Genomic DNA, 26,414 nt, shown 5'->3' on the forward strand with positions numbered 1-26,414 from the left:
GTCATCTACAAAAACTTCGAAACCCAATACCCTGCCACTGACAGCATCATCCTACTCACACCCATGAACACAAACCTGAATACCTGCTCACCCATTGGGACCCTCTGACTTCTCAAGCCACAATCTCCATTATAAAATCAGTGAACTCTGGAGCACTCACGGGTCCCTGTCCCCACCACATCATCAACACCTGGAGCAAGACGAGATTGAAGTCCTGAACAACTCCAATAGCTTGGCCTCCTTCGCTTAGGACTGGAAACACGCTGAAGTAAGGCCCTTCCAGGAGAAATCATCTGCCGACCCAGCAGAACAGAAGAACTACCGGCCCATCACCATGCTGCCCTTTCCAGCAAAGGTTCTCAAGAAGGCAATCAACCAGCAACTCACCGAACACCTCGAACACAACAACCTCCTGGAGCTCTCTCAATCCAGATACAGAAAAGACCAAAGCACAGAGAAATCCCTGATCGCAGCCACCAATGACATCAGGGCCCTCCTGGACAATGGCGAAAGAGCAACCCTTATCCTCCTGGACCTGTCAGCTGCCTTCAACACTATCTTCCATCACATCTTGATCAACAGACTACACTTCATCAGAATCCAGGGAGACCCCCATCAAATGGATCACCTCATACCTCACCAGAAGAACCCAGAGAATCCGTCACCCACCGTTCTCCTCGGAACCCAAGAAGATAATCTGCGGCATGCCCCAAGGACCATCCTTCATCCCCATGCTCATACATGACCCCTTGGCCAACACCGGTAGATCTCACGGACTCAACATCATTTCCTACGCCAACAACAGCCAGCTCATTCTCTCGCTGTAAGAAGACCCCTCAACCACCAGAGCCAGTTTCCATAGATGTTTGATGAATGCCGTTGACTGGATGAATAACAACTGCCTCAAGCTTAACTTGGACAAGACGGAAGGCCTCATCTTCGGGAACAACACCTTGCCATGCACCAACGCATGTTGGCCTGCTGAGCTTGCCCAAGCCAACTCAGTCCAAGGCAGCAGCGGATGATGCTCCTTCTCACACATGGCACCCAAAGCTTAGAACGACCTCCCCTGCACCTCAGGACCACCTCATCACTCCAGGAATTCAAAACCGGGCTCAAGACCTGGCTAATCAAATGAACGGATCACCACAAAGCAGCTAGCAACTCCAGCACCTTGAGACACTCACAAGTGATTTGCTCCACATTGTAATTCCTGATTGATTGGCTGATGAATAACATTTAGAGTTTTGGGTTAGGTGGCAGGATGAGAGGAGGCAAATTGTAGGCTTTCCCCTTTCTGTTCCTGGGTGGTGCCATGATATACGCATGCCACGAGTGAAAGGGGCAGGGCTACCAGATATATATATTTTTTTTTTACATATCTGTACATTTTGGGATTTCGGCTGTAAGGGGATTTGCATTAGATGTCTGTATTACTGAATGGTTGTATGTCCGAAAATTGTATACAGAAGTATCGTCTAAAAGAAATATCGTGCTCTAAATGCCGTTCGCAAAAATATTGCCCCTTTGCGTGCAGATCTTCAGTTATCAGCTCTAAAGAGGCGATATTTTTGTAAACAGTATTTAGAACATGATATTTATGTCAGACACTATTCTATGATATTCAGATGATTCAAGGCAGTTTAGGGTTATTTATGCAGCTATCTAGTCTGTGTTACAGGGGGCAGGTCATTGGAAGAACTGTACGTTATAATCCTTTGTCATAGGTGAGATAATGGTATACACATTGGGTGATAATGTGTAATTGGTCAAGCAGACATGGCATGGGTAGAGCATGACTGTGCACTTAATGGATGTTTCTTGGACATGTACATGTGAATCTTTGTTATGACTGTCTGTTCTAGGCCCTTCTACCACAGGATGTTGTAGAAAGTAAAGAGAGCCTTGAGACTTATTTTCCTGTGATTGTCTTGGTGGTGTCCTTGCCTAGCCAATTTGTTGCTCAAATCCATATGGTCTTCCATGTCTTGCTTTATAGAGTGTGTCTTTGGAAGGTAAAAATTACCCGATTTGTAAATATAGGCCACTTTTTAAGCTATCTAATTCACTAATGGGGGCCACTGTTCTTTTAATGCCAAGGCTTATATTCTGTCCATGTCCGACCCTTCATGTAGGTCAGATTTACAAATGTAAACTAATTGGTGATTAGGGCCTCCGGAGTCTTTATTGGAGGACGTGCAGACGTAGCAGCACTACCTAGATCACGTTCCTTGGATGGTGGTTTGCAGATGAGGGGTTCTGAGATGAGTGAGAAGCCCCAGGGCCGGGCTCCCAGTGACTCTGAGTTCACTTCCTCCCACGTCTGGCAGGCTGCTGGGTCCTGCCTTTGAGCTTGGTTTGAAAAAGTGGTATCAAACTATGTATACGAAGATTTTATTGTGCTGTTGATAGGTGGCACAGCACAGGGACAACTGACACTTTAAGCATGTTCAAAATGTATAGAAACGTGTGGAACTTGCAATATGGGCAGCTCTCGGAGGGCAACAGAGCAAAGCACCAGGTGAATTGCTATTAATAAATTAGCTGGTAAATAGACTCAGAATATAACACATCCGCCCCCTTTAACAAATTAAAATAATACAATCAAGTTAATAAAACAATTAGACATAATCCTTCAAATTGACAGGTTTAGTTTTAGCTCTCAGACTATTGACACCTCAATTCGATACCTCGACATGCAGCACACCCCTTGTTTAAGTATACAAGCTTTCCATCATGCAAGAGTTGTCTTGGGAACAAGATTCACTTCATTCCACCGCACAGCATTCAGCCACTGTTCTCAAGCTCCATACTTTACCATCTTGTATCAGAATACTGTTTCTGATGATTTACATAACTGATAGATTTGCAAATTTATATTTATGTTCCTGAAAAAAAACTGCTTTCAGTGTGCGTAAAAACACACTACTATGGATGTCAATAAACCAATAACTTTATTCGGCTAAACATGATTAGCTGTAAAAGAACAAAAAATAATTTTGCACTGTGAAGTTAGAACTAATCATGTAAAACCAATAAACAACCTTCATAAATCAATAAGACATTTAAAACATAATTGAATTTCGATATCGAAGAGCAGCCTTTATAAAAGCATGTCACACAGGTTCATTGGGGAGGGACTGCAAAAAATAAAGAGCCTGCCTACATTTATAAAAATTCAGTTCAACAATGCTGCCAGGCATAGTTATGTGAACACTTAAAAAAATATACCCCAAAAGACGAAGGGCAACACTGTTGTAGTGTCTTGTAAGTTAGCAATGACGGAACCCTTTTGGCTCCTGATGGACTCCGTAGAGCTGTGACGTGAGCATTAGATGAGCATGCAATGAAGGCTAGTTTAGAATGTTGAGTTTGCAGTTACATGAAGAAGAATGAAGACGTGTAATACTAAGCTCAGTGCTTTGCGTAGTCATTGGAGGGTACCCAAGTTGGGGAGGAGACTGCAACTGGTGACGAGATAGGGGTTAAGTAACCGGATGATCGACAGTGCTCTCCCAGAGAGTTTGCAGTGGTCCAAGGAAACTGTTCATGCAAGCCACATGTGCCGTCATCAAAGTATGAATCAACTCTTAATGCATGTGGAATCAAAGCACAGCTCCAGCCACTGTGAAGCAGTTGAAGATAACAAAAGCATTGCAGAAAAAGTACAAGTCATTGGCCAAGAACCTGCTGGTCAGGCCATACATAAAGGTACTGCGCTGCCACACAAGATAACGTTATACGCTGTACGGAGCGTTGCTGTCAAAGGTGGATACGTATAGATACAGAAAAGAAGCGCTAAAGACTGCAGTAATCAAATACGAATAATATATATAAAATTGCAGGCTGACAGAACAATTAACAAGAAAGCATATTGTCATTGCACTTACCAGAGCCTTAATAAGCAGCGCTCTGCAACCTCAGCACCGGGTGAGGAGACCCAAGAAGATGCACAGGGGTTGTGCTTTCTGAGCTGTCCAATACCTGAAGTGGCTGTGAGAAAGGGCCCTCTTTCTGCATGGTTGCCCCCACTTTTTGCTAAATTGCTGATGTGCATTGACTGAGTGTGCCCTGGCTCCTGCTAATCAGGTACCCAGGGCCTATGTTCTTTTCCTAAAACTGCATTGAAGCCTAAACCCAATTGGCATCTCTGGCCACAGGTTAGCCCCTGGTAAATAGTACCACAGGTACCCAGGGCACTGTGACCAGAGAAGGCCTCTAAGGTCTGCAGCACTTATTGTGCCACCCTTAGAGGTCTGAACCCTTACACACACACACTTCCTTTGCAGGCTGCATGATTTGGTGCAGAACAAAGTGAAGAGTCAAAATCTCTGTGTGCCATGCCTACAACCCACTGCCCTGGTCATAGATCAGTCACCCCTCTAGCGGTGTGCACTATACCAGTGGTGCAGGTACAGGTGTGTGAGCCCGGTACCCCTACAGTGTCTAAATCCATTCTTGCACATAGTAAGTGCAGTGCTGCCATTAGGAGTATATGGTGCTGGGAGTTTGACTTTACGAACTCCACAGCACCATAATGGCTACACTGAAAACTGAAACGTTTGGTATCAAACTTCTCAGCACATTAAACCCACACTGATGCTAGTGTGGGATTTAATGAAAAATGCACACAGAGGGCATGTTAGAGATGCTCCCTGAAAACTAACCCACCGCTGGTGTCCAGGCTGAATGGCTGCTTTCAGCTGCCACCACCAGACATGTTTCTGGATCACTGGGTCGAGAGCCTGCTGCTCTCTGGGGCCTGAAACAATGCACATCCTGGGATGAAGTGCCAAGCCTCCTCCACCATGATGGGTAGGGTTCGCGATGGGGAAACTTCAAAGGCTTGCCGCCTTTGTGAGCTTCCCCAGCTCACTTGCTGCTTTCAGCAACTGGTCCCCATTGGTTCTGATCCCCACATTGGGCAGGAGAACCCTCGGGAAAAACAAGTGAAGAAGAGAGGTGTGCCCACCTCTGCAAACTCCACCCCTCAGGTGGGGGAGGCGAGGTGAAGCACAACTCCCAGTTCCCGCCATCTTGAAGATGGGGAACTCAGCCAACAAGGGACCGGGTCATGCCCCCTCCCACTGGAGGGTGGCATAATAGGGGTGTACCCACTCCAGAGAGGGAAACCATTGGTCCCTGCCTTTTCCCTACCTGTAACACCCCTAAATATAGTATTTAGGGGCACCCCTGAACCTTGCTTTCTCAGACAAGAAGAAACTACTAGAAGAAGGACCGAACAGCCATGCAGCAGCTAGCAAGAGGAAAACGCCCAATGACTTGGCCCCAGCCCTACATGCCTGTCACCCCCTCGAACCTGCTCCTGTGAAATCCTGGTGTGTCCTGCAGCCAGCAACCTTGAAAACCCCGGAGGACCTGCCTGCCTTCAAGAACAAAGACTTTGTCTCCCGTGAACACCAGATTTGTTCATCTGCAACTTCTGGCTCTGGTCGGACACCGCAAATCCAGCGCACTCTGCACCCGCCGTCCATGGCCCGAGCTTGAGTGGGCAAACACCACGAGGAGGTCTCCCTGGCGATCCTGACCTGAGATCTAGTGACTCCTGACCTGCCTCAAGCCTCCAGCTAACGCCTGCAGCCTAAATCCGGAAGGTCCCCCAAACCGGGACTAGGAGCTGGTAAGAAGATCCGACCCCAAAAGGTACCCCTGCACCCGACGCCCCACGTCCTTAGGTGGCCAAACCGACGGTGCCTAACTAACCCCTAACTTCCCAACTTACCTCTCAAAGTGGCAAAGTGGTGGCCGTACCCTGAAGTCCTTCGTCCCCAAGCCTGCAGTGCCTTTGCAAACCGGAGCATCCACATTGAAAACAACAGGCCGCCTGATGTCGAAATAGCAGCCTGCACCCGGCTGCCCTAGTGTTGCTGAGGCTGCACCTTTGGTGCTACTTTGTTTCACAATTTGCCCTGAGCTAAAGTCCAGGAGCTTTGCTCCCACAACCAAGTGACCTGCTTGCCAGCAGCCACCAACCGGAGGCCCACTATCCCCCATTGGATAACATTGGGCCTCAGCACTCTGCACCTGGCTGCCCTAGTGCCGCTGAGGGTGTAGCTAGAGTGCATCCCAGACCCTGGGGGACCTCTGAGTCTTCCCCCAGAACCTCAACTGCCACTACCAAATACTTACCTCAAAACCGATAACATTGACTGTTTTTTTGTGAAAAGTTTCTCAAGTGTGGTGTTTGAAAACCTAAAGAAATTCTTTAAAACTGTACTGTTTAACAAAAACAATTTTACTTACCTGTTTACAGGAAATGCCCCCGAGTAGTATCCAGGTATAAGAAAAGTAATCTAAAAGTAACTTACCTGTAATCTTACTGAAAATCCCATTCAAAGTATATGTACTGTATTCTGAAAAGCTTTGAATTATCATTAACACTACTGTAATCAAATCAAAGTACATTTACAATTGCAATCCAAAATGTGTTACAACCTGTATATTTACTGCAAAGTACTTATCACTTACCTGTGTCAGGCTTGCTTGGTTCTAGGAAATAAAATACCTAAAAGAATATTTTTTATGCAAAAACAATTGGTCTGAAGTTCAGTCTTTGAGTGTTTGTATTCATTTACTGACTGTGTACAACAAATGCTTAATACTGTCCTCTGATACTGCCTTACTGCTCGACCACACAACCACAAATATGAGTGAGGCACTATCTAACTTTATCTCTGCCTACCTTTGGGGATCCACTGGACTCAGTGCACACTATACCTCACTTTGGTATAGTATATACAGAGCCAGCTTCCTACACTGACACACCACCAAATCTGCCAGGTGGCAACTTAAAACAACTCCAGAGGTCTCCAGGAAACTGAGGAGCTCAGATGGAGACCAAGAAAGAGGTCACAGTCCCACTGACTGTCCAGGACGATCGGGAAGTCAATCCATTGCAGGGCCTCTGAGATGGCGCAGATGTAGCAGGTCCTAGTGGGCAGCTGACAATATCTGCAATAGCTCCACCTTCAATGTCAGCCACTCCCATAAATGCTTACAATGCTGCTGCCATTCTCAAACCACCACCACCTTTCGCTACCACCAAAAGGCAAAATATTGGTGAAAGATGGGTTGTTTGGATAGAGACAGTTGAAGATTCAATTGATGCACTTGGAGGGAATGATAAGAAAAAGATTATCAAATACCACAAACATTTTGCTGGTGAACGTGTAAAAGAAGTCATAAGGAAAATGCTGTGAAATGACGAAGAAGTCACATACTGTCAGATTACAGAAGCTTTGAATCTCAAGTGTATTCCAATGCCCAATTTTGTGTACTAAAAATACATTTTCAGACAAGAATGACAGAAAGTTGTTGAAACTATTGATGAAATTGTGGAGAGACTCAACACACTGATCCAACACTGTAAGTTCATTGAATTTAATGATGAAGATGCTATACACCTTGGAGTTATTGATGGATGCTTACCAGATTTATTCAGACGACGAATGCTGAGAGAAACTCTTAGGGAGATATTCTTAAGAACGTGTGATAACCATCGCAAAAGTTACTTAACGCAATCTTCAACACCGCAATCCATTGCGGGAAAATACGCCATGTTAACGAAGCATTCTCAACACTGCGGCACCATGCGATATTCCCCAGATAACGCGTCAACTGACTGCTTTAAAATCAATGCCATGCTGCAAAAATGAGAAACACGGATGCAAAAAAAGCTGAGATGAGGCCGATTGCGATACAAAAACCAGCAAAAACCAGCTACAGGCCTGCAATTCACACGCGTCAGGCGGGAAAAATCACCATGAAAGTAGAAAAATAACTGACAAACATAGGCCAAACAACAGCCAAGCACAATGGATAATGCCAGAGAAAGTACGGAGGAGAACTAGAACCCTACAAGCCCCCTGGAGGGCCTGCTTGGGACCTCGGGGTCAGGGAAGGGCAAGGAGGAGAAGAGTAGGAAGAAGCGCTTCAGTCCACAGGAAAACAGGATCCTGATAACGGAGGTGGTCGAACACCATCAACAACTGTTCCTCACCTCCACTGTGTCATTGGCAACAAAAAATGGACTATGGCAGTCCATCGTGGACAAGGTGAATGCAGTCAGAGTGCTGAAAAGGACACAGTCATGCAGTCTGTATGTGAACATGTACAATCTGACAACACACATGTGAACACAGTGTCAAACTGCATCTCCCCTTCACATTGCAGAGGGACAATCAACACCTGCTGCAGAGCAGCCCAAACCTCTCTTCTCTGATGACAAAAAGGACCACCACAGCTTCGACTCAGATGCCCTCCAAGAGTTCATTGACAGTCTCCGCAGCCCACCTTCAGGAGAAGGGCAGCCCAGCTGCAATGTGGACACCCCACCCCCTACACAGACCACACAGCAGGCAGCACCTACCCCCATGGCTGCCTCGCAGGACCCCCACGAAGAACACATGACCTTCCAACGCCGCATTTTGGGATGCCAGGAGCAGCTGGCTGAACAGGTGCGGGTGGGCTTCGACCGCATGGCAGACAAACTAGATGCCATACGTGGGTGTCTAAGTCCCATCAGGGACCACTCACAATCCCTAACAGACACCCACAGTCTGCTCCATGCTCTCCTATGGCCCATGGCTGACATCGCCAGAGTCCTGACTCTGAGACAAGAACGACTGTCTAGTCAGAGTGCCTCCAGCGAGCTCGCACTGGAGTTGGGACTCATGCTCATGGAGACCATGGAGCGGGCCAATGCAGAAAGAGCGGTTGCCACGGCTGCACACCAGCGAGAGGGAGCTGGGTTCCACAATGACCTCAAAACCAACCTAATGGCATTGCTGCCACAAGGCCTGGTTCCGATGCATGCTGCTGCTACCACTACATCCAGATCTCCGCCCCCTGAAGTGTCAGTGCTACACAGTGTGGCAGACATTCCACCTCCAGCCCCTGAGGTGTCACTGCCACACAGTGCTAGAGAAAGGGCAGCACCACCCACATGTTAGGCACATGAGACAGCAGAGGATGAAGATGCAGATGAAACCGCTTCACTGGTACAGAGAAAACTGCTGCATTCATCTGCGCCATATGGCCGGTTTTAGCTTGGTTCTGCCCTCTGCATCATCACCTTCCACTGTCCCCCGATACACTCTGTGACACTCACCTTGTACCTCGCAATGGACTGCCATAGACTGTATGAAAGCCAATGACACACCTAACAGACTGCAGACTGAACTCTTCCTCTTCCTTTGTACTTGTCATTCCCTGAAGGACTCTGACTGGTCCTCCACGGGCCAACATTGTAAAGTGGACTTTGCATGGCCCTGTACTGCTCCAGATGCAACACTCCACTGAATGTGCATTAAACATTCAGAATCACACAGATGTGTTGTGTCTATGGTCTTTCACGTGTGGTAGTATGGACGAATGTAGGGTCAGTGAATTCCTCTTACGTCCATGTGGCTCATGTCATTGGACTTGGGTCACAGGGTATCACATTGCCGAATGTTGTCAGGGTGGCGCAGACGCAACAACAGCGACACATGCATTTGTTACTTCCTCATCCAGCCCAGTTCAGAACAACGCCCAGAGCCCCGGGGTCATTGTTTCAAACCCTTAAGCTGGACTGGCATACACCAGGCCAGCCCACTCCGCTTACAGGGGGGACAACAATGCTACATGTCCCAGGTCTTCCCGTAGGGATCTGCTTCTCAGAGGTCTAGTTGTCAGCATGCCACAGCCACTCCCTCACAGCTGGTGTACACCCACACCACACCCATCCTGCACACACGTCACAGCACATGTGAATCTGCCAATTAAAAGGGCCAGGCGCACGTGCTCGACGCCATTTCCAACATCTCTCGAGGGGTATCCGTGTGGTGTGCATGTAGGCATGGAGGCCCAGGGGCCTGCGAAATCACATTCCACAGGCCCGAAGGTGACATGATGGCGTCCGCACCATGATACCCAATCATAGAGGTTCCATGACTTGCGGATGGCAGAGGCTCACCACCATGGGATGGTGACTTTCGGTGCACTGAGGTAGGGGCACCATAAGTGCTGAGCGGGTGTTCTGCCTGCAATAATGCCCTGTCCCGGCGGTCCGGACTGCTCAGGTTTTGTAAGCCCTGCCAGACCGCAGTGTAGGCCTGAGCAAGCGGACAGCAGGGGCCTACCGCCCCGTGGCCTCGTGGGTCACAGAGTTAGTGGCACCTCAAGGGCTGATCAAGTGTGCAGCCTGCAATGATGCCCTGTGAACTGGTATGTCCTCTGCCATGGTGAAATCAAGACCCAGCATCAAAAGTGAGACCTGGTGGCCAGCGGAGCGTGGCTGCATGATGTGGAGGGTGCCGTGTCTGCGGGCCCCGGGCTTGTGGTTTGCTGCGGCACATGCTTGGCCCACATTTCTACACGCCGGTGGCGGAAGGTGAGCAGTGAGGCCTGGGTGCGCAGGGGCGGGCATGCACCACTGGGCGGTGGGAGGGGCTGGGGTGCATCTGCCTGGGTGCGCAGAGGTGGGCATGCACCCCTGGGCAGCGGGAGGTGCAGGGGTGCATCTGCCTGGGTGCGCAGGAGCAGTCAGGCGATGATGTCTTGTGCAATTGTATGTACTGTGCCATTCATGTATCTGGACTCTGTTTCAGATGACGGGTCTGTCTCAGATGTGGGACCTGGTGAACTGCACTACATACCGGCACGTGGTTGGAGACACACCAGTGGCAGCAGGTGAGCACTGTGGCCTGGGTGCGCAGTGTCGGCACTCTCTCTCCCTGTCCCTCTCTTCTTTTCTCTTTCTCTCTCCCTCTCTCTGTCCATCTATCTCTCTCTCCCTCTCTGTCCATCTATCTCTCTCCCCCTCTCTGTCTGTCTGTCTCTCTCTCCCCTCTCTGTCCGTCTATCTCTCTCTCCCTCTCTTCCTCTCTCTCTCCTTCGCTCTATCTCTGTCCCTTGATGTGCGCAGAACACACCTTCTCATCATGATTTTTGTCTTGCAGACTGTGACCTATGGAATGTCCCGAGGGGAGCCGCTATGTGTCTTCATTTCTGTTCTATGTTTATTTTAATACATTTTCATTTGTTGCTTGGATGGTGAATGTGTGATGCTCATTTTTGTAATGACACATGCATGTCACCAGATGTGATTGTGCGACATCAGGCGGATTATTTGGTACATGATTCCGTGTAGTTGATGTGGCATGTCTTTTGCCAGGGGTAGGGGGGACCTTGGGGTGGTGGCAGTGGGTGTTGTGACCCTCTTGGGTGTCCGGCACGCATGTTCAGTGGCTCCATAGCATCTGTTGTTCTTCAGGTGTGGCTCTGGGCTGGGTTCCCTTTTGGGGTGCAGGCTGCCATCCGACTTTGCACCAGGTCAGAGCAGGTGTTAATTTTCTGCTGCTAACGCGCCTTATTGCATGTTTCATTGTCTTTTCGCCGATCTGGCTGGTCGTTGAGAATGTTTTGAAGTGGTGTTGTCGCGGCTTTTTGTCACGGGAACGCCTACTCTGCATCTCATTAGGTATAGTTGCTGGGGTCATCTCAAGAGGCCTTAGAACTTACGATTGACACCATTGGCACTGACCTAAATCTGCTCAAAGATGACCACAGGAAACTAGCAGAGAAGGTAACCACTAACGAGCGCCTGCTGGCTGAACTCCCCCCGACCATGACCACAATTTAAAAACAACTACAAACAATGGAAACTAAAGTGTGGACCCTAGAGAACATAGCTGAAGACGCTGAAAACCGCTCACATCACAGCAGTATCCAAATTGTGGGCTTGCCGGAGAAAATTGAGGGCACAGATGCAGTGCACTATGTGGAACACTTGTTGCACACAGAAGTAGCCCCTGAAGAGCTCTCTGCATTTTTTGCCCTGGAAGGAGTGCACCGAGTCCTGTTTCGATCTCCACGGCCCGCTGCTCCTCTGCGGCTGATGGTGGCAAGACCGCTTTATTACAGGAACTGAGACTTCATACTGACTCTGGGCTGTAAAAACGAGGAGATCAGAGTGAACAATAGTATTGTGCACGTCTTCCCTGACTTTTCTAGAGAGGTCCAGAGGCAAGGAGCGTCCTTCCAGGAGGTCAAAAAATAACTACGATAGCTGGACCTCAAATACCCCATGATCTTCTTTGCAAAGCTAGTGACCCCAAATGAAGCGCAGTTCTTCCAATCCCTACAAGAAGCATGGGGCTGGTTGGAGGCCCAAAGCGGGCCGACCGCTGACATGAGAGGCGAAGAATGGCAACAAGCTTGCAAGAGCTCCAGAGGCAAACGACTGCGATGGAGTCTGGCCGCAACCTCTCGAGCTGAAGCTCAGTTGGGATGCCAGAGGGAGATGGAAGCTGTGGCTCAACTGAGATGCAGTCCAGCCAACCAGGAGACACTGGAACAGAGATCTATACCTCCGGACTCTGAGTCATATCCTGAGTCCAACGCATTCGAGAACTCGAGCTTAGAGATGCCCAAGGTCACCCGAAGAACCTCAGACAACATCATCTAATGCACTTGGTGCTCTGGTAACGGGCAGGGGCAACATATGACCTTATATGCTGAGTTATTGCCCCTCTACAGGCCTAGCATTATACCCTACCCAATTCTACCATGCAACTCCTCACGCCCCTACTTAAACAAGCCAGATGGGGACCTGGCCGCCAGAGGGCTCCACGAGGCACCACATCCACACTATTAGGTACCGTGGAAGCACTTCCACAACTGTTGTTGAACGTTAATATGGTTTGGACGGGTGGAACTTCACTGCTTGCCTGTGGGAGGGGGAGTTGGGACTGTTGGATGTTGTTTTTGAAGTTGGGGTTTGGCAAGTCACAAATGCTGACAGTATGGGCTCAATTAGCATACACTCAGAGGGGTGTAAAAGAATATACACTGAGAGACAAGGGAAGTCAGTCACCATGTTGTGAACTTCAATGGTCGGGCATTTAACGTATAAGTTCTTGACATGGGATGTTAGAGGCATACACTTCATGGTGAAGTGACACAAAGTGTTCTCATACCTACACAGAAGAGGAATACACATAGCACAGCTACAGGAAACACACTACACTGACAAGGAGGGCCAAGCACTGCAGCGACGCTGGAGAGACCAGACATACTATACCACATACTCAGGATACATGAGGGGAGTCCTTATTTGGATTCGAGCGGTGGTCCCATTCCAACCCATTGACACAACAGTAGATACTGAGGGCAGATATGCAGCAGTACTGGGAAGTCTGGAGGACAAAGAGCTAACAAAAATAAATATATACGGTCAGGGCCGGCTTTAGGGCGGTGCGACCGGTGCCACCGCACCGGGTGCTGGCTTCCTGGGGGCGCCGTGCTTGAAAGTTTATTATGCTTTAGAAGCACCTGCTGCAGCGTTTCTTTTCCCCGGCAATTACCAGGCCTCACATAAATGTCAAGATAACTGGTGTGATTAATTATCTTCCTGGAGAGAGTTCAGCATTTTGCATAGTTGAGGTTTTGACTTAGGTGAAGTTAGTGCAGAGGGTTAATATGCCTGCTGCAAAGAACGTGTACCAAATAGATTACAGAGTGCGTATGATGTAAACAGATCAGCAGGTTACTGCTTTCAAAAGAGACATCCTTTTGTTACTTGCAATTTATAACTTAAAGTCCTAATATAGGATAGCGAGCTATTAACTTTCATCCTAGAACTGCATACACACTGCAAAGTATACATTATTGGAGCATTGATTAATATTGCAAAAAGGGTTAATTTGGCTAGAAATCGATTCTTATTCTTAAAGAAAACTCTCAACTAGGCTGTTTCTTTTTCGACTTTGAGTTTGTGCTTCTCCACACCAAGCACTCTTAAATTATACTGCCTACCAGTATGGATGACATGTGACTCCTACACTTTTAGTCCTTTGGCTTATGTAACATTTCCTATACACTGATTTACACACGTATGACTGATTGTCTCTGTGTAATGTGAGTGTGATGCAAAGTGCTCGAACACCCTACACTGGTATGAGTGGCGCTATATAACTAATTCCATGCATCTGAGAGAGAGTGGTTATGGAGACTTGGGGGCATATTTACAAGCGGGCGATAAAAAATTATCGCCGCTTTTGCGGCTTTTTAGGGCCGAAAAGCGGCGATAATTTTATCGCCTAATTAGCAAGGCCACGCTAATGCGTGAAACCTTGCTTTAGCGTGGGGATTCTTAACGCCCAGCTTTGCATCTCTAATGAGATGCAAAGTGGGCGTTCCTGACCTAACATGACGGGAGAAATGTTGCTAAGCGACATTTCTCCTATCATCAAGCCCCACGCTATGAAGCATAGCGCCAGGAAAAGTAGCGATAAGCCCTGTTATCGCTACTTTCCTTACGCCTGCTTCAGGACTGACTTAGCCATGATATCCTATGGAAGGTGGATATCATGGCTAAGTTTGTGAGTCCCTATCAGCAAGCTAACGCCACATTGCGTGAGATTATCGCTGGGTTTCCAGCGATAATCTCACGTTAGGCAGTTAGCGTGAGGATTTTTATCGCTGAGGAGATAAGCGTTGCTAATAGCACGCTATCTCAGCGATAAAAATCGACGTTACCCGGCGATAATTATCCTCACGCTAAGAGCGCTGAGAGATAATTATCGCCGGTTGTTGCTGATATGCCCCTTGGTCACTATTAAAGGGTGCTAGTGAGAGAATCCGTGGTGGAGGTGGTCATTGGGGGGGGCGCCAACAAACATTGTCGCACAGGGCGCCACCAGCACTAAAGCCGGGCCTGTATACGGTACAAGCCTAGATCAGGACAGGTTGTTCATGAACTTGTTGCGATAACTGGCCCTTTGGCTACCAACAGCAACACAAATTGGAGGAGACTTCAATTGTGTGTCTGATGTCCAATTGGATCAATCTCATCCTCCTTTGCCTGATTCCCACATGGCCCATACAGCTAAAATGTTTATGGCCTAGCAAAGGCAGTGGGACTCCTGGAGATGCCAAAGCCTACAGAGATTGGACTATTCCTTCTTCTCAGGTCTCCACGAAGTCCATACTCGACTTGATCTTTTCCTCTCCACCCCTGACAGACATAGACTAATCATCAGGATGGAATACCTCTTCCGCACTATCTCAGACCATAACCCGGTACTGTTGGAGTTGGGATGGGCGCAAACCAGGCCTTCTATCCCTATGTGGAGGCTCAAACCTCAATTGCTGGACGATCAGGTCTTCCGCGAAACGAGTCGAACCAAAATCATCCAATATTTTACTGATAACACTGGCACAGCATCTAGCCCCACCAAAAATAGAACGGGTCCTTCAAGGCAACGACACTGGGCTATTGCAGAGCAGAATCCAAGGGAGTTAGGCAGACACTACTGAGAGACATAGAATTAGTGTAACACCACCTAAGAGACATAGAGATGCAACGACCGGGCTGCCCTTAGCCCCAGCCCAACCTCTTGGCAGCCAAAGAGGAAGTAGCAACTCATAAGAGACGGCACTGCTTCGACTGCAGAAATTGCACAGACAGGACACATGCTGAGGGGGACAAATCTGGGGGCATATTATCAAGCAGGGCGTTAAACTTATCGCCGCTTTAGCGACAGAAAACTGCTGCTAAAGCGGTAATAATGGGCTTGATAATATGCCGCAGAGAATTCCAATAGAAGCCCATGTTGACACCAGTCCACAAGGATCAAGCCGGGTTCATCCTGTCCCGGAGCACAGCGGGTAACATTAGACAATGTTTTTTTAATGGAGAGGAATAAGGACGACCAGGGAACATGGCCATCTTTGCGGTAGACATAGAAAAAGCAATTGACAGCCTGGAGTGGGGCTATTTATACAAAGTGATGACCTGCATGGGCTTGGGTGAAGGCTTCATTAACTGGACCAGACTACTATACACCAGACCTATGGCTAGAGTGAAACAGGGAGAGCCGTATTGTGGAGGTGGTCAGTGGAATGAGGCACCTGTCAGGGATGCCCGCTTTCCCCCCCTATCAATAGCGTTTGCTATGGAGCCCCTTGAGATAGCACAGGGCAGGTCAATTTTACAGGGGCCTTGGGGTAGGACATGCCAATCACCAAATTGCACTCTATGCCGATGACCTGTTAATCTTCCTAAAAGAGGGGTAGAAGTATTTGACGGGGGCCCGATCACTATTGGAGAAGTTTGACTCCTTCTACAGCCTAAAGGTAAGCTGGCAGAAATCTAGACTCTTCCTGGTGATGCAGACAGGGCGACCCTGAGAGAGCAATTACAGTGGGAACAAAGCTGCTTGCCCTATTTCGCAGTTCATAATTACCATACTGGCTGGACCTCTTCAAGGGTAACATAGGGCGGGCCCTGCGAGGGCTGAGGACGTCCATGGACTTCTGGCGGACCCTTCCGCTCTCAGTGGCTGGCAGGATCGATTTCCTTAGGATGGTGGCGCTTTCCTTCATGCTATACTACTTTAATACACTCCCACTCTGGATCCCCACAGCATTTTGCAAAGAGCTGGACTCGTTGATCCGTGCCTTTATATGGGGTGTGGGGTGCTGCAGAGTAGCCCTGACAACAATACAAAGGCAGAAGACTTTTGGCGGACTAGTGTCCCCTGACTTTGAGACCTACTACATTCCAGCTCAACTACAATGGCTATTCAGGGATATCGCTCAGAGCCAACACCTGACTAGGGCCCCTGAGCTGTGGCACCACCACTGCTTGATCTTCTATGAGTGTTCCTTAGAGTGGACAGATCGATAGGTGGAGACCACCAAGAACTTAGAGTACAAACTAAATGCTAGCTACGGGGTTGCAGAGAATGGGGACCACGGTTCTGTATTCCCAAGATTTACCACTAGATATACTAAAGGCACTCCCACACAGAGGCAACTGGTGGGACTTGGAGGTCTGGGTAGAGGCAGGGGCTACAAACATGGGGGATCTGTATAAAAACGCAGAGGTACTTCTGTTCGAGGACTTACGCACATAGTTTGACCTACCTCCTCGCCACTTTTTATTACATAGTTCGCTCACAGCAGTGATCTGCATGGATTGGTGGACGGGATCTAAGGATCCCTGCCACAACAGAGTTGCAATTACATGGCCCTGTCAGCAGACACCATAAAAGTGGTGGCCTGCCTGTATAGAGCGCTGCAGATCGACCGGCAGCGCCCGTTAGAGCAGCTGTGCCTCCAAAGGGAAATGGATCTGGCCACCCTGATCCCGGAGAAGGATTGGGAGACCATACTGGCCGGAGTGCGTAAGGTATCCAGAAATAAACCAAAATACCTCCTTGCATTGAACAATGGGGACTAGGATTACAAGTGTACAATAATGTCATTGAGCATCATGCAGGGAAGGAACAGAACTCTGCTAACTACTTTTCCAGAGTGCCTATCCAGGGTCTTGGTAATCCATACAAGACGGTTGAAGTGTATATCAATTTCAATGTAAAATCAAACACACTAGCTGCCATTTCATTAGCCCAGATTATTCCTGCCATGAGCTATGATAGTGACCTGCTAAAGTTTAAATATATAATTACACATCAGTCATGGAACCAACACATTCGACCTTCCACCAGTGATGGTGAATATGAAAAATGCAAAAATGTCAAAGATGAACTCTTCATTATTCCGGAAGGAGTTATACTGCGAGGGTTGAGAATCCTAATTCTGGTTAGTCTGCAACAGAAAAAAAATTAAGCGGCACACGAAGGACATGGTGGAATCATTGCCGAAAAACGAGTTCCCTCAGACCGAGTCTGGTTTCCTTATCTCAATGAAAGGGTTGAAAACAACATAAGGCCAGTCATCTGTGCAACTGCCTTTCTACAAACATTCTTCAACACACCTTTAACATGTCAGAACTCCCTAAGCATGCATGGGAGAGAGTAGCCATTGACTTTTTCGGTCCAATTCACAATGGACAGCACCTTATGGTGATTGTGGATGAATACTCACGATTTCCATTAATTGAAGATCTCTCATCTACCACACGAGATTGAGTCATTGAGAGACTAGATGGCATCTTTGCGGTGTGGGGTGTTCCATCCATGTTAAAATCTGACAAAGGCTCACCGTTCAACAGTCGAGAGGTCAGAGATTTCTTAGAGCATCTGAATATAAAGTATCGGAAGAGCACACCTCTGTGGTCGCAGGCCAACAGACTTGTTGAGTGCTTTATGAGTACGCTAAAGAAAGCAGTGAAGTGTGCTACTTTTGAGAAGCTCAATTTAAAAACTGTGTTAAACTCTGCTCTAAGAGCTATTGTTCAACACCTCACTCAACCACAAGTGAAAGTCCTGTAACTTTGATGTTCGGAAGAGCAATGACAACCAACTTGCCTCTATGGTCCAACTAGAGAGAAAGACGAGATTGCAACTAGTGAGAAGGACTTGGTTAATAATTGAATGAAAGTGTATAGTGACAAAAGCCAACATGCAAAGAACATCATCTTTAAGAAAGCAGATTAAGTGCTCATCCACCAAATACGGAAAAGAAAATTTGATGCTCCATTTGATGGAGAACCATTTCAAGTGGTGTCTACCAAGGAACACATGGTGACTTCCCAGCACCATGGGAAGTCTATTATCAGAAGCTCTTCTCATTTTCAGCATTCAACTCATCATTCATCTGCATGTTGAAAGAGAGACTGGTTCTGAAGCATCAGGGACTGCTGTTGCCTCTACACTGTCGCAGAAGATCCTGGACTCCTGGACATTGATTTTGAGATTTCCCTATCTCCCATGACAAGAACAGTTTGAACAATGAAAATGCCAAAGAGATTAATTGAAGAGATTTAATTGTGTGTGTATGTAAAGATATATATATCCAGTAGCACGTCATTTCGAAAGGTATCATGAAAGCGAAAGGGACCTTTTAACCTTTTACTGTTTAGATCAGGTTGACAGGAAAGAAAGAGGAGGGGACAGAGTGAAAGCACTCAGAAAATTGGAATCAAAATACATCATTGACCTCCAGACAAAAGCCCTCCTAGGATTAAATAATGATGAAGAACTGTGGATACACCAGTAGAGGGGTGATAAACAAAAAATGAATGTGAATTACACAGACATAAAAAATGTGCTAACATCTAAGCCAGAGTGGAGTAATGATGATCCGTCTCTACGCCGCTCCACCTAATACATAGATGGTGATATAAGAGATTTACTCTAATACAATCCATCGACACATGAGAGAGCCCATACAGGGCGGAATGTACATAATGGGTAAAGTTAGTTTTATGTGCAGATCACTGGGCACTAACAAGTTAGTCAAATAGGAGCAAACATGGTAACATGTCTTAAGATGGCCACCATTGTTGCAAAGAGAAATGTAGTCCATTATCACTGTTTACCAGGATCCCGTGAGGCTTCACGGTATGAAATGATCTCTTCGTTTGCACAGTAGCTAACACTGACGAAGCCGCAAGGCGAAACGTGTCTGTTAGAGGGGTAGGGGGTCTGCAATAAATCATCTTTGAAATCGGATACCTGCGTGCTTTCCTTTCAATGCTGAAATGGGACGTTGAAGATTTTTGGATTATTTACTGCTCACCGCCGCAGGATTCAAGCACCCGGGACCTAGGAGGTGAGACGGCGGTGATATCCTGTGCTTAAAAACGAATCTGGCCGTTTGCCCCGAAGCATTCTGAACATAGAGATACTGGATGCTGGATATCGCATCCAGAAAGAAACGAGCGGAGAGACGAGCTGCCACCCGACCGGGAACCATCACAGAGCCGACGTCGGAGGACACGACCGCGCGGTTGGATTTCGATCAGTGAGTGCACGCTCTTTATTTCCCTCATGAGCATTTGTAGTTTAGCCTCTGTCCTGTAGTTTGGTACCAACACATTTGCAGACCCCCACAACAACCCCTGAGAGTGTGCACGCGATACGAGAACACATCAAATATGTCTAGTGTCGATGAGAGAAAACTAGCGGCAGCGGGCATCTTTAAATCTGTCACAGAAATTCCGAAAAGAACGGAGGGAGCCAGTTCATCCAATGCTACCACCAACAATTTACAAATTCTGTTTCAGCAACTTGAAAGGGCACAGGAAAAAGAAATCAGAAAATGGTGGGAAGCAACTTCCCTACAATGCTATATAGACTGTAATAGAATTCCCAGAGGCCTGTGTATTATTACTGTGCCATCATATGAAAACCCAGACCCCCAACTGCTGAAAGAATGTGTGGAGTATACATCTGGATCAGCTAAGGGGATAGTACAGATACTAATAAAATATGCCTGGAGTGACCGGAAGAAATATTTGGCAGAAATTCGGAAACTAGAGGACATGATCAGTAAGGACAAGGACACCAAATCCAGTGAGGATTTGCGAAATGCCATGATGAAGCGACGGAAGGAGTATGAGGTCGGGATAAAAAAAGGAAACTAGCGGACCGGATGGATTTTAACTTTTGCTCCTAAATTCGATGCAACAAGGAAAGGGATGGCACAAGGTACTTCCAATGTTACCAATAGAGACGCCTCTGAATCGGAAGCAGAAGTATCAGAGGGAGAACAATCAACGGGCACGGAAGAAGGAGAGAGAAATAAGGGATCTCCTTTTTTCGAGGAATACCAAGTCATGAAAGAAGCACGCCAACGACCTCCCCAGAGAACTCACCCCCCGAAATCAGATCAAGGCCAGCAAAAAAAAAACAAAATGAGGAGGGGCAAGAAGGGAAAATGTAGCGGCACCTTCACCAATGGTAACACGCAGCAGAGGCAGAAGAGGTCTATGGTAATGGCGAAGGACAACAATACTGTCATCAATCTTTCAGACAGGACACTGACACAAGATTAATTAAAAGTACTACAAAGAGGCTTAACATTCTGCCCAACGGCCAAGTTCGATCTGGTCCAGACTAGGATAGACCTGTTCAAATATATTAGGAAACTTAAACTCCAAAAAACCTTTTTGCTTCACCCAAGATGTCACACCAGCATGGGGTACCAGACTAACAGCAACATTGACCCCGGTGAACTAATTGGCAATTACTTTGAAACATTAATAACCTTACAATCTCTGGCACAAGCAGATGAAAATCCAAATACCACTGTAGGCCTAGAGATAGTAGGGGCTCCATAACAACGGAAACCCAGCAATCTCAAGAAGAAATAAAAAATATTGCCACAAACGGCTTACGATGCGCTGGATGTTTTGAATGAAGCTGTCCTTATGGACTTACAAAAACTGGCATAAACATCTAAACAACGAGAGATAAAACATTCTAATATCTCAAGAAAGGAATGGGAAGCCATTAAATCGCTCAAAAGTGAATCTACCAACGAATTAAAACCCTTGGATAAAGGAGGGAATGTGGTGGTATTTAAGAAGGAACATTACAAACAGGAAGCCATGAGACAACTCATGGATGGGGAGTGCTATGAGATCATACAAAGAACAGAATATGTAAAATGTACTTTGAAATACCAAAAGCTTTTAGAAGGATGGAGAGACCACGGAATGTTGTATAAAGATGAATTTTTATTCCTACATTGTGAAGCACCGGTCATTCCCACCTTCTATCATCTCCCTAAAATTCATTAGGACTCTAAGAACCCTCCCGGGAGACCAATAGTATCTTTGATTGGAAGCCTCCTGGACAACACTACCAGATTTATTGACACTTTTCTGGCATCACTAGTGAAAAATGTATAATCTTATATTAGAGATACTCAGGACTTCTTGAGGTTAATGAATGATATAGTATGGGAACCAGATATGCTCTTGATAACACTAGATGTTACAAATTTGTACACGTGCATAAGCCACCAGGATGGTATATCAGCCATCAAATGGTTTCTGAATAAAAAACCACTGAAATTTCACCAACATAATCAGATGCTCACGACAATGGTCGTATTCTGCCTATATAACAACATCTCCCTGTTCTCAGGCAAACTGTATAGACAAATACGCGGAACAGCCATGGGCATGTGCTTCGCCCCCAGCTATGCAAATCTCTTTGTGGGCTGGTGGGAGAATCACGTGGCCTGGGGCGAGGCCAACGAATGCTGGATGGATAAGATCATGATGTCTGCGAGATATATCGCTGATCTCTTTGTTGTTTGGCGTGGGGACCAAGCCTCGGCTGAGGAGTACGTTACCACGCTCAACGACAATGAGCTCAACCTGAGATTTACTAGCAACATAAGCAAGACCTTGGTTAACTATCTGGACTAGAGGTCTTTGTGATTGACAACACTTTGCAGACACAGCTTTATAGAAAGCCTACAGCAGGAAATGCCGTACTACACGCAGCTAGCCACATCCCAGAAGCCTCGTACAAAATATACAGTTTGGAGAACTCCTAGGTCTAAAACGGAATTGTTCAGACGAGGGGGACTTCAACAAAGCAAAAAATGAAGCGATAACAAGATTTCATGACAAGGGATATTCTGATACTGGGGATGCAAGGGATGCTGCGGGAAGGGTACAAAAGATGGATAGAAAAAATCCACTGGTGGCCAGTACCAAACCGAAAATAGAAGGACCAACTAGAATGATCACTAATTTCAATACCCAATCAGGAGAATTAGTGCATGTGTTTAACAAAAACTGGCGCATTCTAAAAACTGATAACACTCTAAGGAAATACCTTCCAGAACACCCTTCCACTACATACAGACGTTGTCAATCACTAGGTGATCATCTCGTTCACAGCCACTTCAGTGATCCTTCTAAAACTCCAATCATGAGAAACACAAAGGGTTTTTACCCTTGCCTTCGCTGTAAGGCTTGCAAATATAGCAAAAAGAAACTTAGCTATATAAAGGGAGACCGGACGACTCCTGTCCGATAAAACAGATTACGAAGTTTCTTAATTGTAACTCTGACTTTACGGTGTACTGCCTGGAGTGTCCATGCTCCAAGCGCTACATCGGAAGCACAATTCACCCCACAAAAAAAGTGTCCTCGAACATATGCGCGTGATAACAAACAAGGACAAGGCACATCCAGTAGCGCGTCATTTTGAAAGGTATCGTCAAAGCACAGGGACCTTTTAACCTTTTACTGTTTAGATCAGGTTCACAGGAAAGAAAGAGGTGGGGACAGAGTGAAAGCACTCAGAACATTGGAATCAAAATACATAATTGACCTCCAGACAAAAGCCCCCCTAGGATTAAATAATGACGAAGAACTGTGGATACACCTGTAGAGGGGTGATAAACAAAAAATGAATGTGAATTACACAGACATTTAAAATGTGCTAACATCTAAGCCAGAGTAGAGTAATAAGGATCCGTCTCTACGCCACTCCACCTAATACATAGATGGTGATATAAGAGATTTACTCTAATACAATCCATCGACACATGAGAGAGCCCATACGGGGCGGAATGTACATAATGGGTAAAGTTAGTTTTATGTGCAGTTCACTGGGCACTAACAAGTTAGTCAAATAGGAGCCACGCGATTCACGCAATATTACTGAACAACAAACTGCGCCATAGATTCAGTATTATATATGAATAAGATCAATTATAATGATATATCCTGTTGCGCGAAAATGTAAATAGTGATGCCATGCACATAAAATTCATCATGTGTATTCCGTCTTACCCATTGAACTGTTTTTTAACATCACAAAAATGCACTTGCACTTTAGTTCTAATCGACATTTCTATAAATTGTGTCCGATTAGTAACATGTCTTAAGATGGCCGCCATTGTTGCAAAGAGAAATGTAGTACATTATCACTGTTTACCAGGATCCCGTGAGGCTTCACGTTATGAAATGATCGTTTTGTTTAAACTGTAGCTAACACTCACGAAGCCGCAAGGCGAAACGCGTCTGTTAGAGGGGAAGGGGGTCTGCAATAAATCATCTTTGAAATTGGATACCTGCGTGCTTTCCTTTCAACGCTGAAATGGGACGTTGAAGTTTTTTGGTATATATCTATATATGTGATCAAGCCCACTTGTTGGGCGAAACGCGTCATGCCGCCATGCCGAAGCGTCTGCCTATCTAAATAAAGAAAAGGAAATTACGCACCTACTTGGAGTCCTTGTCCCTATCTTCATCCCAATTTGGGAAATACAGCAGTGGGAACTCTGGTGTTTTTTCATATATATATACATTATCTACTGGCGGTCGCCAGTAGATAGTTATAGTTAGGACCGTGTGTCCATAGGAAATCCACAACATTCTATTTGGAATAACTTTGGCGCCGATTGACGAATCCTCGCGAAATTTTCAAAATAGGTGGGGCGCTCCGCTCCGCTCCTTCCCTGAAAGTCTCGGGGGGATTCGTCAAGCGGTGGCTGAGAAAAAGGGGGGTCCCAAAACGCGTTTTCCCCATGCATTTTTCCATAGGACCTTTAGTCCAAGCTACAGCCCGAACGGCTGAACAGAATTTCTTGAAATTTGGCAGAGAGGTAGTCCTCAGGTCAGGGAGGTGCCTTTTGCAGGTCTGGTGTAAATCTGTTCGGTATTTCCTGAGAAAATAGCATTTAAAAGCATATATATATCTATAGGCGCGCTCCGTGCGCGTACGGTAAAACTTACCGTACGCGCACGCTGCCGTGCGCGAGCGCGATTCTGATTGGTTGTTAGATCTTAGTAAACATTCGAATCGGTCGAAACCAGGAAGTGTCGGCCGCCATTTTGTCTCTCGCAGTGTGAGGGGATAAAAAACAAAGGTGGAGAACGTGAAAAGGGGGCAAGGTGGACAGTTCCTGACCGCCTAGCCTTTGTCAGGGGGTCCCAGAAAGACCCCTAAGGGCCAAAATGTTTTTAAATTTTTTTACAAAAAATCGAGGAGTACGCGTAGCGTGCGCGTACGGTGTAAACGGGAAAATTCTGCGAATTGCGTAACGTGGGCGCTCGGTGCGCGAAGCGCACCTTGCGCCCACAGTGCGCGCACGGAGCGCGCACGGTGAAAAACCTTAAAAAAAATAGATAAATACATAACTTAGCATTTAAAAAAACGTACAAATTCACTGAAAAAACCATAGGTTTCACACACGTTATAGTTAGGAATTAGCATTTAAAAAACCTTGCAAATTCACTTAAAAAACCATAGGTTTCACACATGTTATAGTTAGCTGGACATTTCACTCGTGAAAAACCATTGAAATTCCCCCGTTATAGTTAGTGCAGGCAACTATAACTCACGCGACCGCAATCCTCTGCTGATGACGTCAGATATTACATCACTGATGACATATGTGTCTTTCTGCAAAAAAAATATTTGTAATATATGTATAGCTAAAAATTAATGGAAGAAGACATGGGTAAATAAGTGTCTAAATACAGTGATGTAATATCTGACGTCATCAGCAGAGGATTGCGGTCGCGTGAGTTATAGTTGCCTGCACTAACTATAACGGGGGAATTTCAATGGTTTTTCACGAGTGAAATGTCCAGCTAACTATAACATGTGTGAAACCTATGGTTTTTTAAGTGAATATATATATATATGTATATATTATCTACTGGCGGTCGCCAATAGATAGTTATACTTAGGACCTATTTTCCATAGGAAATTCACAACATTCTATTCACAATAAGTCTGGCACCGGTTAATGAATCTTCGCGAAATTATCCTAACTTTTGGGCAGCTCCGCTCCGCTCCTACCCTGAAAGTTTCGCAGTGATCCGTCAAGCGGGGGCCGAGAAAAAAGGTGGGTCCCAAAACGCGTTTTCCTCATGCAATTTCCCATAGGATCTGTTGTCGCTGCTACAGCCCGAACCACTGAGCAGAATGACACCAAATTTGGCAAAGAGGTAGTCCTTAGTTCAGACTCGTGCCTTTTGCATAAATGGTGTGAATCTGTTCAGTAGTTCCTGAAAAAATTAGGGTAAAAAAGTTAGTGATATCTATGGCCGGGGAGGATCCGCGGACCCTACCCGCACCGTAAGCGCACCCTCCCCGAATCGAGCGCGCACCCTCCCGATCACACGCGGAATGCTTATTGGCTGTCGAGTGTCTGTCTACATTGGAAACCAGGAACTGTTGGCGGCCATTTGCTGCCTCGGTAGAAGCGAGGCTGAAGAAGCAAGGGGAATAAGTGTGTAAAACATATAAAGGGGGCAGAGTGGAAATACTCTGACCCTCTAGAGGTGCTTAGGGGGTCCCAGATGGACCCCCTGGGGCCCCCTTTTTTTTTTTTTTAAACGGCGAAATGCGTGCACGGTGCGCGCATCCTATCGCGTTGGGTGCACGGATTCTCTCACGTTGGGTGCGCGGATCCAAGGAAATTTTTTTTGAAAAAAGACAAGAAATCATTGGTTGTATGACAACTTTCTACACTGAAAGGTAGGGTGTATATTTCTGTTTTTTAAAGGCATGATTCTTATTGGTTAACAAAAACTGACTGTAAGGAACATTATATATGATAAGCTGATATGTTGAAAAGTCAAGCACACTTGCTTTCTTGTTTAGCAACATTATGTGCTGAACTTGTGACCTGTGTGCTCAGTGCAGTGTTCCATGACCTGTCTCTATGGTAAGAGGCAGAAG

The sequence above is a fragment of the Triturus cristatus genome, chromosome 6 (assembly GCF_964204655.1).
Source record: "Triturus cristatus chromosome 6, aTriCri1.1, whole genome shotgun sequence".
Taxonomy (NCBI): Eukaryota; Metazoa; Chordata; class Amphibia; order Caudata; family Salamandridae; genus Triturus; species Triturus cristatus.